The sequence below is a fragment of the Lutra lutra genome, chromosome 15 (genome assembly GCF_902655055.1).
Source record: "Lutra lutra chromosome 15, mLutLut1.2, whole genome shotgun sequence".
Taxonomy (NCBI): Eukaryota; Metazoa; Chordata; class Mammalia; order Carnivora; family Mustelidae; genus Lutra; species Lutra lutra.
This window is the reverse complement of record NC_062292.1, coordinates 22866784-22879058: the sequence shown is the minus strand read 5'-3', so window position 1 is coordinate 22879058 and position 12275 is coordinate 22866784. Positions and strand designations below refer to the sequence as shown.

The 12275-nt window shown below is 47.9% G+C and overlaps 1 protein-coding gene across 6 annotated transcripts in view; it reads left to right on the top strand.

Annotated features, from left to right (window-relative positions):
* The window catches only part of FAM163A (family with sequence similarity 163 member A), a 74850-nt gene that overhangs the window by 54516 nt on the left and 8059 nt on the right, over positions 1 to 12275 (top strand). The gene's annotated exons all lie outside the window — the stretch shown is intronic.

Genomic DNA, 12275 nt, shown 5'->3' with positions numbered 1-12275 from the left:
GCAGAGAGCCCAATGTGGGGCTCGATCCCAGGACCCCAAGATCATGACCCAAGCTGAAGGCAGAGGCTCAACCTACTGAGCCACTCAGGTGCCCCTCTAAGAAATTGATTTTTAAAAAAGCACGAAATAACAAAGTAGGAAAATGTATGAAATTAAGAAGTGATCATGCACATAGAAGGAGGGCTTTTTAAAACATCCCCTTGGGGGTTAAAAAAAAGTCAGAGACCCAGATATGCTCTGTTGCCTTGGCCACATGTCAGTGGGGACGGTCGGCTCCTCCCAGAGGGGTTCCGCCTGGGAACATTTTGAGGTGCTGTTTATCATTCATGTTTCTACCAAATCCCTGACTTCTTTATGTCTTTTTACTTTCTTCCCTCTGCCTGGCTAATTTTTGCTTGTGGAAATGACGACATCTTGTCTTGACCACGCATAGCTGATTTAAATTTAATGATTCTTCATTCCTCTACTTGTAGGTCTCAAGACAGGAGTCTCACTACCCCCCCCTCCTTCCCTCCCTTCTCCCTTTCTTTCTTCCTTTCTGTTTTTATTTTTATTTTTAGAGCTGTTGTCTTCTAATCTATCTAGCCATCCCATTCCTCTTTTATAGTCTTTCTTAACTTAACTTCTCAGAAGTCACAGAGTTCTCTGATACCTAAGGAAATCTCCATACAGCCACTCCAGAAGCAAGCACGTGCACACACGCATACACACACACACACACATGTGCGCATGCACATACATACACATGCACAAACTTAAAATTTTGGAAGTTTGTAAATGCTTTTCAACTCTCCCCAAAGTGGCACGGGTTGAACTAAATTGCTCCTGATTATTTTTCTTTAGTCAAGTTGTCTTCCTTTACGATTATCACCTATAAAAGAAAAGAAGCGACTCCATAGTCTCAGTCCCTTAAAGGAGTCTCATCCCGGGAAATTCCAGTCTTCTATGCAAAAAACCCCACCATATTTGGAAAGCAACTTAAATCTTGATTGCACGTTTTGGGAAGATCCCAGTGGGAGAAACTATATTCGTAATATTTCAAAAACTTTCAAATATCGTCTCTCCCCGTCTCCACCTCTCCCAGTAACTCAGGCACATGGCAGCCGCCTTGAACCTCCTCTTTTCTCTGTCCTTCCAGAATGTATTTCAAATGCCTCTCATGCTGGCTCTTGGATTTTCTCCTCCTCTTCTCTCATTGTCCAAGTGTATTTAGGTCAGCAAGCACTCTGACCTTTCTACGTCACATAAATTCAAACAGCATGGGATCTCCCAGCCTCTCTTTTACCCCAAATCTGCCCACTCCGGGAGATGAGCTTGTAGACACAATTTAGCAGAAAGCAGAGGAGGAGAGAGCCTATGAACGTTCTGCCTTCACATGTTTTCCTGTTACACAAAAGAAGGGTAAATGTGCTCTTCCTAATCTTCCTAACCTGTTTTCTGGCTGATCTGGATCAGTCTGTTCTGGAGGCTCCCCTGATAGGTAAGGTGGCCACGTGCGGTCCCCACCCCTCCCCACCCCTGCCTCAGCCCTTTGGTTCCTGTGGATGAAATGGGGCTCCTGTCCTTCACCTCTATTTCTGGGGGAAGAGTTAGGAGCTGCAGCATAGAATGTATAAAAGCCTCCCCAACCCCATCTATAAGATGCAGAGGGATAAAGATTCAGATGAAAGAACCATCGCAAGGCCACCAGTACCAGAGAAGTCCAAGTATGTCAATCAGACAGAAATACGGTCATTGAGATACAGCTGCTGTTCCCTTAGTTTTAGTTTCTCTGCAGTATCAACCCTAATCGTTAAGCAGGTCCGTTTCTAAAGGAGTTTAGCTTGGTCTTTCACAAAGACACCCAAAGCATTGGTTGAGAAGTACTAGACCCAGAACGTGGAGCAGGAACCATATATGTTGTGGTATGCCGTGGACTTGAGATGCGTCTGGACGTGAACTCCCCATTCTTGCTCACTAAGTCCGGGCAGTTGGGGGGCAGAGCTCCAGTCCGTGTGGCTGAGGGGATGGTTTTGTTTTGATCTACTCGCATGCCTTCCGAGCAGATTCTGTCGGGCCTCTCCCCGATCCTGCTGTGTCGGGGCTGGGCTTGCCGGTGGGGTTCTGCCTGGAGCCCTTGCCGAAGCCCTTGCCGAAGCCCTTGGTTTTGGCTCCCGTGGTTCCCATAGAATGTCACAACCCAGCACCCCAGCAAAGGCCTGGGCTCTCATGCCCGTTTTAGAATGTTTTGCCCGTTTTAGAATGCCCCTCCTTGGGCCTCTCTTGCCCATTTTAGAATGTTTTTTTCTGAAATGATGAAAGATTCTGAACACATTCTGCTGCCTTTTTTAAGGTCCCTAAACCCAGAAGCTGCCTCGTTCCAGTCCCACCGTCCTCCTGCCCTCAGTCTGGCCCCGTCGGACTCGACTGATGTCAAAAGAGGCCTGGTCCTCTGGACAGGAGGGCAGGAGAGGCGACCTGCTTTGTAATGCTTCCAAGCTTCCCTGTGAGACGTGAGCCCACAGTTTTCCCATCTCTGTTACACTTGCTTATGTCCTGTGAGAATTATCTTATTATTATTTTTATATTATTTTATAAATTATTATTTTATATTATTTTATTATTATTTTATATTATATTATTATTATTATATTATTATTATTTGGTCTAAATTTCCTTTGGTATAATCTTATCCCTCCTTCAACTCCTGGGCCCCTTGGGAAGCCTTGAGCAAGGCTCCCAATTCCTCTTCCCCTGCTTTGACTAGCCCTGTACAGGCTAGCTCGCTCCCAATGCCATGTCCTCCTAACACCACCTGGCTTCAAAAACCGAGCTCCCCTTCCCTAGCATGGCCTGTGTTCTTTTTTTTTTTTTTTCACCTTATTTTATTTTATTTTTTAAATGATTTTTATTAACATATGATGTATTATTTGTATTCACAGGTCTGTGAATCATCAGACTTACACATTTCACAGCACTCACCATAGCACATACCCTCCCCAGTGTCCATCACCCAACCACCCTATCCCTACTTCCCCAACCCCCAGCAACTGCCAGTTTGTTTCATGAGATTATGAGTCTCTTATGGTTTGTCTCCCTCTCGATCCCATCTTGTTTCATTTTTTTCCCTCCCTATCTCCCACGACCTCCCGCCCTGCCTCTCAAATTCCTCGTATCAGGAAGATCATATGATATTTGTCTTTCTCTGACTGACTTATTTAGCTCAGCATAATACCCTCTAGTTCCATCCACATCATTGTAAATGGCAAGATTTCATTTCTTTTGATGGCTGCACAGTATTCCATTGTATATATACACCACATTTTCTTTATCCATTCATCTGTTGATGGACATCTAGGTTCTTTCCATAGTTTGGCTATTGTGGACATTGCTGCTATAAACATTGGGGTGCACGTGCCCCTTCGGATCACTACATTTGTATCTTTAGGGTAAATACCCAGTAGTGCGATTACTGGGTCATAGGGTAGCTCTATTTTTAACTTCTTAAGGAACCTCCATACTGTTTTCCAGAGTGGCTGTACCAGTTTACATTCCCACCAACACTGTAGGAGGGTTCCCCTTTCTCCACATCCTTGCCAACATCTGTCGTTTCCTACTTGTTAATTTTAGCCATTCTGACTGGTGTGAGGTGGTATCTCTTTGTGGTTTTCATTTGGATTTCCCTGATGCCAAGTGATGGGGAACACTTTTTCATGTGTCTGTTGGCCATTTGGATGTCTTCTTTGCAGAAATGTCTCTTCATGTCCTCTGCCCATTTCTTGATTGGATAATTTGTTCTTTGGGTGTTGAGTTTGATAAGTTCTTTATAGATTTTGGATACTCGCCCTTTATCTGATATGTCTTTTGCAAATATCTTCTCCCATTCTGTCAGTTGTCCTTTGGTTTTGTTGACTGTTCCCTTTGCTGTGCAAAAGCTTTTGATCTTGATGAAGTCCCAATAGTTCATTTTTGCCCTTGCTTCCCTTGCCTTTGGTGATGTTTCTAGGAAGAAGTTGCTGTGGCTGAGGTCAAAGAGGTTGCTGCCTGTGTTGTCCTCAAGGATTTTGATGGATTCCTGTCTCACATTGAAGTCTTTCATCCATTTTGAGTCTATATTTGTGTGTGGTATAAGGAAATGGTCCAGTTTCATTTTTCTGTAGGTGGCTGTCCAATCTTCTCAACACCATTTGCTGAAGAGACTGTCTTTTTTCCACTGGACATTCTTTCCTACTTTGTCGAAGATGAGATGACCATAGAGTTGAAGGTCTATTTCTGGGCTCTCTATTCTGTTCCATTGATCTATGTGTCTATTTTTGTGCCAGTACCATACTGTCTTGATGATGACAGCATTGTAATAGAGCTTGAAGTCTGGAATTGTGATGCCACCAACTTTGGCTTTCTTTTTCAACATTATTCTGGCTATTCAGGGTCTTTTCTGGTTCCATATAAATTTTAGGATTATTTGTTCCGTTTCTTTGAAAAAGCTTGATGGTATTTTGGTAGGGATTGCATTAAATGTGTAGATTGCTTTAGGTAGCATAGACATTTTCACAATATTTATTCTTCCAATTTATGAGCATGGAACATTTTCCATTTCTTTGTGTCTTCCTCAATTTCTTTCATGAGTACTTTATAGTTTTCTGAGTACAGATTCTTTGCCTCTTTGGTTAGGTATATTCCTAGGTATCTTATGGTTTGGGGTGCAGTTGTAAATGGGATTGACTCCTTAATTTCTCTTTCTTCTGTCTTGCTGTTGGTGTATAGAAAAGCAACTGATTTCTCAGCATTGATTTTATATCCTGACACTTCACTGAATTCCTATATGAGTTCTAGAGTTTTGGAGTGGAGTCTTTTGGGTTTTCCACATAAAGTATCATATCATCTGCAAATAGTGAGAGTTTGATTTCTTCTTTATGGTCTGTGTTCTTATGGGGCTCTCTTCCAGCCTGCTGACATCTTGCTAGAGAGGAAACCCAAACCCCAATGATGTTTCTCCCTTTCCTAACAACCCTGCTTAGCCATCATCAGGCTGGAGGCCTGCTGCCTGGGGATCTCAGAACACCTTCCAAACAACAGTAGACATCAAATACAGTTGGAGAGAAATCCAAGCCCATGGTGCAGAACAATGAACCTCATGGAAAGGAAAAGCCAGTCCCTTCCCACAACACAGGCCATGGTGCTGCCTTCCCTCCTGCAAATGGTCAGGCTGGGAAAGAGCACTGAATGTGGGGGTTGGGGAGGGAGAGGATCTGGAGGGGCACAGGGATGGGCCACTATGTGTGTTCCCACAGGAACCACCATTCGTGGGAGAACGATGCAGACAGGGCATTCCCCCTCACCCCAAATTAGCTGTGTGGATAGTTTTCCTGAACTTCATGTTTTCTGGAAAAGAAATAAAAAATGGCCATGCCTGGAGATTAGACAAGATGAAACACAGGAAAGTTCTGTAAGCGATAATGGACACTGTTTGGAAAGGCAGCAAGGGAAACAAAGCCAAGTGCAGGGTGAATCACAGCCTTAACAAGTGTATTGACCTCTGCTCTGGTCTCTCTGAAGCAGAGAGGGCAGATCCATGATCAGGAACCCTGAGTCTAAGGGCTGCAGAGACAAGGATCCCCTGTACAAAATAGCCTCTGCCCACCAAAAATGACACGTAATTAAATTAAGCTCATTGTGTCTACAGACTATGAGCGCATTTGGGGTTTGCCGGAGGTGAGCTCAGGGAAGGCTGTGAGCTGGGACAGGTGAGACCCCGTCTGCGCCCACTGCTCTTCGGGACCAGCGCAGTTTTAACTGAGGGACCATGCAGAGGGGTCCATCTTTGGGCCTCCCCAGACAGGAAGAGGTAGGCTCAGCCTCACCTCTGCGAGAGCCATCAAGGATGCAGGTGACACCATTGGGGTGGCCCTGGGCTGAGACAAACAGGGCCCCCATCTTTGCTAGTTATCCGTGGCAAACATTTACTGCTAACCCCAAGCTCTGAACAAGAAGCTCAGCCTGCTCCAGGGAGTTTACAGGCTCTGATAAGGACTGCAGAATGGCCCCAGGCCTTCCATCCGAGGCTCCGGGGACCATGTTCTCTACTATTTACTACTCGCCTACCCTCTATAAGCTTCTTGAGGGTGCTCAGCCCCATCATATTTGTGTTCCCAAGGTGGGGCTCAAGGCCAGGCTCTGTGCTCAATGACTAGTTGGTAAAGAATAAGTGAGGGGATGACATAGGTTTCCCATGAGTATCATGTTGAGACACAAAGGTCTCAGTGGAAATGCTAGTCAAGGTCATGATCAGGGATCTTAGGGATGCATTGTATCTGAGAGGCAGGTCAGGACCAGAATGGAAGAGGAATGACAAGCTATTTTCACACAAGTTCCCTGAGGCATAACTCTTACAGGATCTGGGGTTGTGTGTTCTAAGGATCTAGATAGGACCTGCTCAAAACCCCATCTGCTGAATTAGTCCTTATTGTATCACCTGCGTCCACCAATGTGCACCCCGTTCTGAGCTCAGCCCCTTCATCTGATTGCCACAAATGAGAAAAAGATCATTCCATGTTACCGGCAGTCCAAGAGGACAACACAAAAACCATAGAGACCCCCCAGATCTTAAAAGCTGTTTGCACTCCCTAACTGCTGGGATTTTCAGTGGGCCAAAAAACTCAACAGAGCCCCACAAGCCTCAGCCAGTTCCTTCCTCTGGATCCCCTTTCTTCCTTATCCCACCCTCTCTGTCCACGTGCTACCATGCACCTGTATAACTCTTCTCATTCTTGTTGTATCGAGTGGTCCAGCTCTTACCAGATCTACTCCCAAACCCTGGCATGGTCAACTCATCACGGGACAAGTGAGAATGAAAGGCTATCTCTTCTGTTGGTGGGACAGAGGACTGCAGGGAGCCTGAGTCCTTGGAACCACACCCACTCTCCCTAGAAGACAGTATAATTTAAAATAACAAAATAACATCCCCCTTCCTGTCATCTTTACCATGTAAGGAAAGGTGTGTCATTTATCTTTGCAGATGAATCTCTTAATTGTCCAAAGTCATCCAGGGGAGTGTAGAAGATAGAACTGCCAAATTTTGGTACTCCTTTCTTAGTGCTCTTCCCACTGTCCACAGCAGATGAACCCAGAAAGCAAGGCTGTGTGTTGGGCTGCCACGCTGCATACAGAGACTTCCCCCATCAGAGCTGGTCATTCCTGTGTCTAGAACGCACAGAACTCCAGGCAACTAAAGTAGAGCTTTACGAAGGATTCCAAGTCTGTGCCTGTAGATGGTCTGTAATCTAAGGAAGGAGGCAGAGTATGCCCACAAGACGGAGTGCATGAGCAAATACAGTGACCTGGGGACAGAGAGGAAGGCTCAACAAACATGTGCAGCATTAAGTGCATTGTGGAAGGCTTCCTGGAGGTGGTAACAGCCCCTTGCTTTCTTTTCTCTTTGTTCAAGTTGGACCTCAGGGGCAGAAGGTGAAGTTAACATGTTCCGCACATCATAGCCGATTATCATGGGGTCTATGCCAGGCTCCTTTCATGCTTTGTATGCTTTTCACTTCGCTTCTCCCCATCTCGTTCCCTTCCTTCCACAGACAGCCATTCTAACATTCAGTGTGACCCATTTTTTTGGTTGTGTTCTTGAAAATGGGAATTGTTGATCTGTACACTTGCATTTTAAATTTATGGAGACAGTATTAGCTCACTCTGTTTGTTTTGGCTTTTTGTTGTTTTTTTGTTTTTTCACTAAGTGCCATGCTAAGATTTACCACTGTTTTTCTGGTCTGTCTGGCCCAGTGCTTTCAACAGCTGTATTACCCTGCGAGGTGGCATCTGCCTGACATGACTCCCCCAGTCCCCCGTGATGATCCCTTGAGCTCGTTTCCAATTCCCTGCACCATAAACAACATAGCAATGTACATCTTTCACATGTGACCCCTTATATTGCGTTGAGAAGGTTTGGGGACATAGACTCAGGAGCAGAATTGCTTCTCGTGCGGACTTACCATGGCTAAGGGACACGGGTCTCTCCCTCCAGGGGCTGCTCTGGCTACACCCCCACCAGCCCTGCCCCTAAATTCCTACTGCCGTTCCAACCCTGGGCACAAGTTCATTTTCTTTTTTAAAAAATTTTTAATTTTTTAATAAACATATAATGTATTATTAGCCCCAGGGGTACAAGTCTGTGAATCGTGAGGTTTACACACTTGACAGCACTCACCATAGCACATACCCTCCCCAATGTCCATAACCCCACCACCCTCTCCTGACACCCCCCCTGCAACCCTCAGTTTGTTTTGTGAGATTAAGAGTCTTTTATGGTTTGTCTCCCTCCCGATCCCATCTTCTTTCATTTATTCTTTTCCTACCCCCCCAGACCCCCTACGTTGACAAGCCTGTTTTCCGATTTTTGCCGGTCCGTGGTGTCAGTTCGCATTCCCCAGATTAGCCATGAGTGTGGGCGTCTCTTCACTTTCTTGGTAGCCTCATTGCCCCTTAGGACGTCAAGTCTCCCTTCTTTCTCTTGATGATTTGCAAGGATTCCTCCTATGTCCTGAAAAGACCTCTTCTCACCCAGCGCGTGTGTCTCCGCTGCTGTCGTCGCCTGCGGGGACAAAGGAACCCATCTGGCTGCCGTTCTTCACGCCCTCCTCCTGGGGATATGGGCTTGGCGAGGGCCACAAGCACAAAGGCATAGGAACCCCTTCCTCCCCTCCCCTCCCCTCTGCGGACCTGGCCTGAGGACTGCAGTCTAGGAAGACTGGTAACAGACAAGAAAACCTGCCCCCTGTCTCCCCGGCTGCTAACCTGCTGTGTCAATTTCATGAGTTAATAAATGATTGCAGAAGCCTTAATTGCCTCAGAAGAAATTGAGATCAGAGGTGCTTAGGCCCCACTCAATTAACTTGTGCTCCTCAGGGGGCTGAGCTGGGAACAGGGGGCAGCCGGTCGTTAATTACACGTTCTGTGGCCAGCTGTGGCTGCCTTGCCTGCCCACGTCGCTCAAGCAGTGAGCAGGTGACTCTGCCTCAGTGAGCTGAAGTCACAGACCCCTGGCCTTGGGGGGTGGGGAGTGGGACCCTCACTTCCCAGTACATCCTCTCTGGGTGGCCTTTCATTCTGCAGCCCCTCCCCCCCCAAGCCTCTCCTGGAAGAATGGCCTTTAAGATTCCCCATCACTGACCTCTTCGGGGGCCCACCCCCTCCCCGGGGTTGCCACGTTCCTATAGCTCTCCTGTACTCCCCCTTTCCTCCTCCTTCTGGCCCACTATCCTCAAGGACACGGTCCAGAGCCGGTTTCCTGGGCTGCAGCAGATGATGCCCCAGGCTCTGCAAGGTCACCTACCGTCCCCCCCTCCCCGCCCCCTGCTGCCTGCAGCCTGAAATCCTCCCAAAGACTTTCATTCCTACCTCATCTCTAAAAGGGGCTGATGGGGAGACGCAAGCCCGTTAAAAACACAGATTCCTGGGCCCCTCCTCTGGAGATGCTGCCTTGGTGGGTCTGGAGTCTGTTTTTTTGACACCTGACTCGGGTGATTGTTACTGTCAAGATAATTTGGAAGACCCTACTTCAGCCACCTTAGCTCCTGGTGAAGTAAGTGCGGGAGAGACTGCAGCCTCATGGCCGGCCTGGCCTGGGGCCAGGAGGTCCGCTCCCTGTGGCCCTGCTGCTCCGTCTCTATCTTGTTGTGTGTGGTGAAGCCAGTCACATGTCCTCTCTGATTTGGTTTCTTCATCTAGGAAATAGATACTGGGCCAGATCTTTTAGAGTCCTTCCATTTCCACGGATCATTTTTCAGTAGCTGGGAGGTTAAACGAGCATAATGTATGATTTGTGCTCAAGAAACATCTTTCTTTCTTTCTTTCTTTCTTTCTTTCCTTCCTTCTTTTTTTTTTTTTTTTTCTTTGAGCATCCCTTTACTTTAGAATGTATTCCATGGGGGCACCTGGGTGACTCAGTGGGTTGAAGCCTCTGCCTTCAGCTCAGGTCATGATCCCAGGGCCCTGGGATCGAGCCCTGCATCGGGCTCTCTGCTCAGCAGGGAGCCTTCTTTCTGTCTACTCTCTCTCTCTCTGCCTGCCTTTCTGCCTACTTGTGATCTCTCTCTGTTAAATAAATAAAATCTTAAAAAAAAAAAAAAAGAATGTATTCCATGGGAGAAATTTTCTCCTGCCTCTGGATGAAAATGTGGGCCAGTCTCATTGCTTGTCACCCACTCTTAGGTGATAGCCTGTGGTACCACTCAGCTACAGCTACAATCTCAACATAGAAGTTGGAATCGTTGGATCACTGACAGCGTGTTCTCCTTTGGGCCAGTTTGGATCTGCTTTGGGTTGGAAGCTGCAGGAGCGGTGGGCCGTGTCCCTCTGCTGTTGTACTTCCCCAACTCTTCCCTTCCTCCCCCCGCCCCCCAAGAGGGTCTGTTTCACAAGCTGCCACATTGAAATGGGGAATTCTTACTGGTCAGAGAGCAAGGGAAGCTTCAAAGGGGCTCTTGCTTTTGTAGATTTTCTGTGTATGTGGGCTCTTTGGAGGTTGCCTGCTGGGCCCCTCTCTCCTGCAGCTCCCTTACCCCAGGCAGACACATCAGCCCTGTCCCAGGCATCTCTTGCAACCTCTTGCTCAGCCCCCGTGCACCTGGATGTCCAGCCGCAGTTCTTCTCACGTCTCTGGTTGGTGCTCCTGGACAGGACTCAGGAGAACCAGCCCCCGCCAGCCCAGGGCCTGCCGCCCTTGGGGGCTCGGGTAAGGGAATCATGGATCAGCAGCAACTTGCCAAGGAAACCTTCCACACCATATCTTCACAAATTTGTGACCCATCTGTATTTTTCAAAGTGGAAGAAAGGCTCCTGGATCCTGAAATAGACTATTGACATTCCCATGTGTGTTCCCCTGCACAGGGCTGGGGAAGAGGGACCTGTCCCAAACTCACGGGCGTCCTCTTATTTCTATCAGTTGACATCTCAGTCAAAACTTAGATAGGAGGGGCGCCTGGATGGCTCAGTAGGTTAAGTCTCTGCCTTCAGCTTGGGTTATGATCTCAGGGTCCTGGGATCGAGCTCCGCATCGGGCTCGCTGTTCAGCGGGGAGACTGCTTCCCCAAGACCCGCTCCACCCACAACCGCCTGCCTCTCTGCCTACTTGTGATATCTGTCTATAAAATAAATAAATAAAATCTTGAAAAAAAAAAACTTAGATAGGAAACATCTCCTTGGACATCCAGCTATCCATGATTGCCATTTTAACGAGAATAAGAACATCTTTGAGAAAAGAAAGCCTGAGTGCCCACAACATCCCGGGCCGATCATAGGCAGGAAGGCCTAGATCTAGAGGAGACGTGAAGGTGGGCCTGGGCCAAATCTGTGGGTGAACGTGGGCCTTCTCGGCTTCTCCCAGAGTTCTGCTCCTGAGGCCTGCTGAACTCAGATGAGATCCAGGCCTTGAGACATTAGTGTGCCCTTGACCTCCAGCTTGTGGCTGCCGCGGAGAGCCCCGAGCTGGTCAGCCCATCCCTGTGGAAGGTGGCTCTGGGGATCCAGTTATCAGTTGGGTTCCCTTCCCAGTACAAGACCCCCAGCGGGGCCTTACCCTCTCAGGACAATGAGCCAAGGGAAGCCTCACTGGAGAATGTCCTCCTTCCCACTCTTCTGTTCCCAGTCTATGCCCAGACTCTCCTGGAAATCATGTCGAGTGGATATTTAAAGAATTTTCATTTTAAGGGACCCCAGGGATTAGCTTACATTGGATTCGTAAATGTCCTGGTAGGAACTTGCCACCCCCTCCTCCATCAGCACACCAGCATGAGTGTCCTGTTGGCATGTTGTCCTGAGGCAGGTTGGGATTTTGGAGTGAGGGACAGGATTGTGTGGCTGTGGGCACTGGGAGTATGGACAGGCCCAGGGAAGGATGGGGAGGGAATGGGAAAGAGGTACGTGTGGCCATAGAGAAAAGAATCAGCCACATAGGCAACAAGGACACATTCATCAGGGGATAGGCCAGAATTCTCCAGGAGAGTGTGATAGAAGTAGCTAGACCCCTTTCCCCACCTTAAGCCTCGCTTCCCAGAATAGGCAGAGGCTCGTGCCCGGCGTCCTGCTACTGTTTTGGGCCGTGGGTTCCACACAATGGCGCTGAGGGAAGGAATCAAGGACAGGACGGGAAGTGGCCTTACAAGCCTGTCTTCAGGTTCCTAGGCTGGGGGTCTCAGAGACTGAGGCAGCCGCGGAAGCCAACGGACAAGTCCCTTTGGGGAACGTCCACTCAGTCTCGGAGTCTGTCTGTGCTCCCGCCCTCCCTCTCCAGCTCT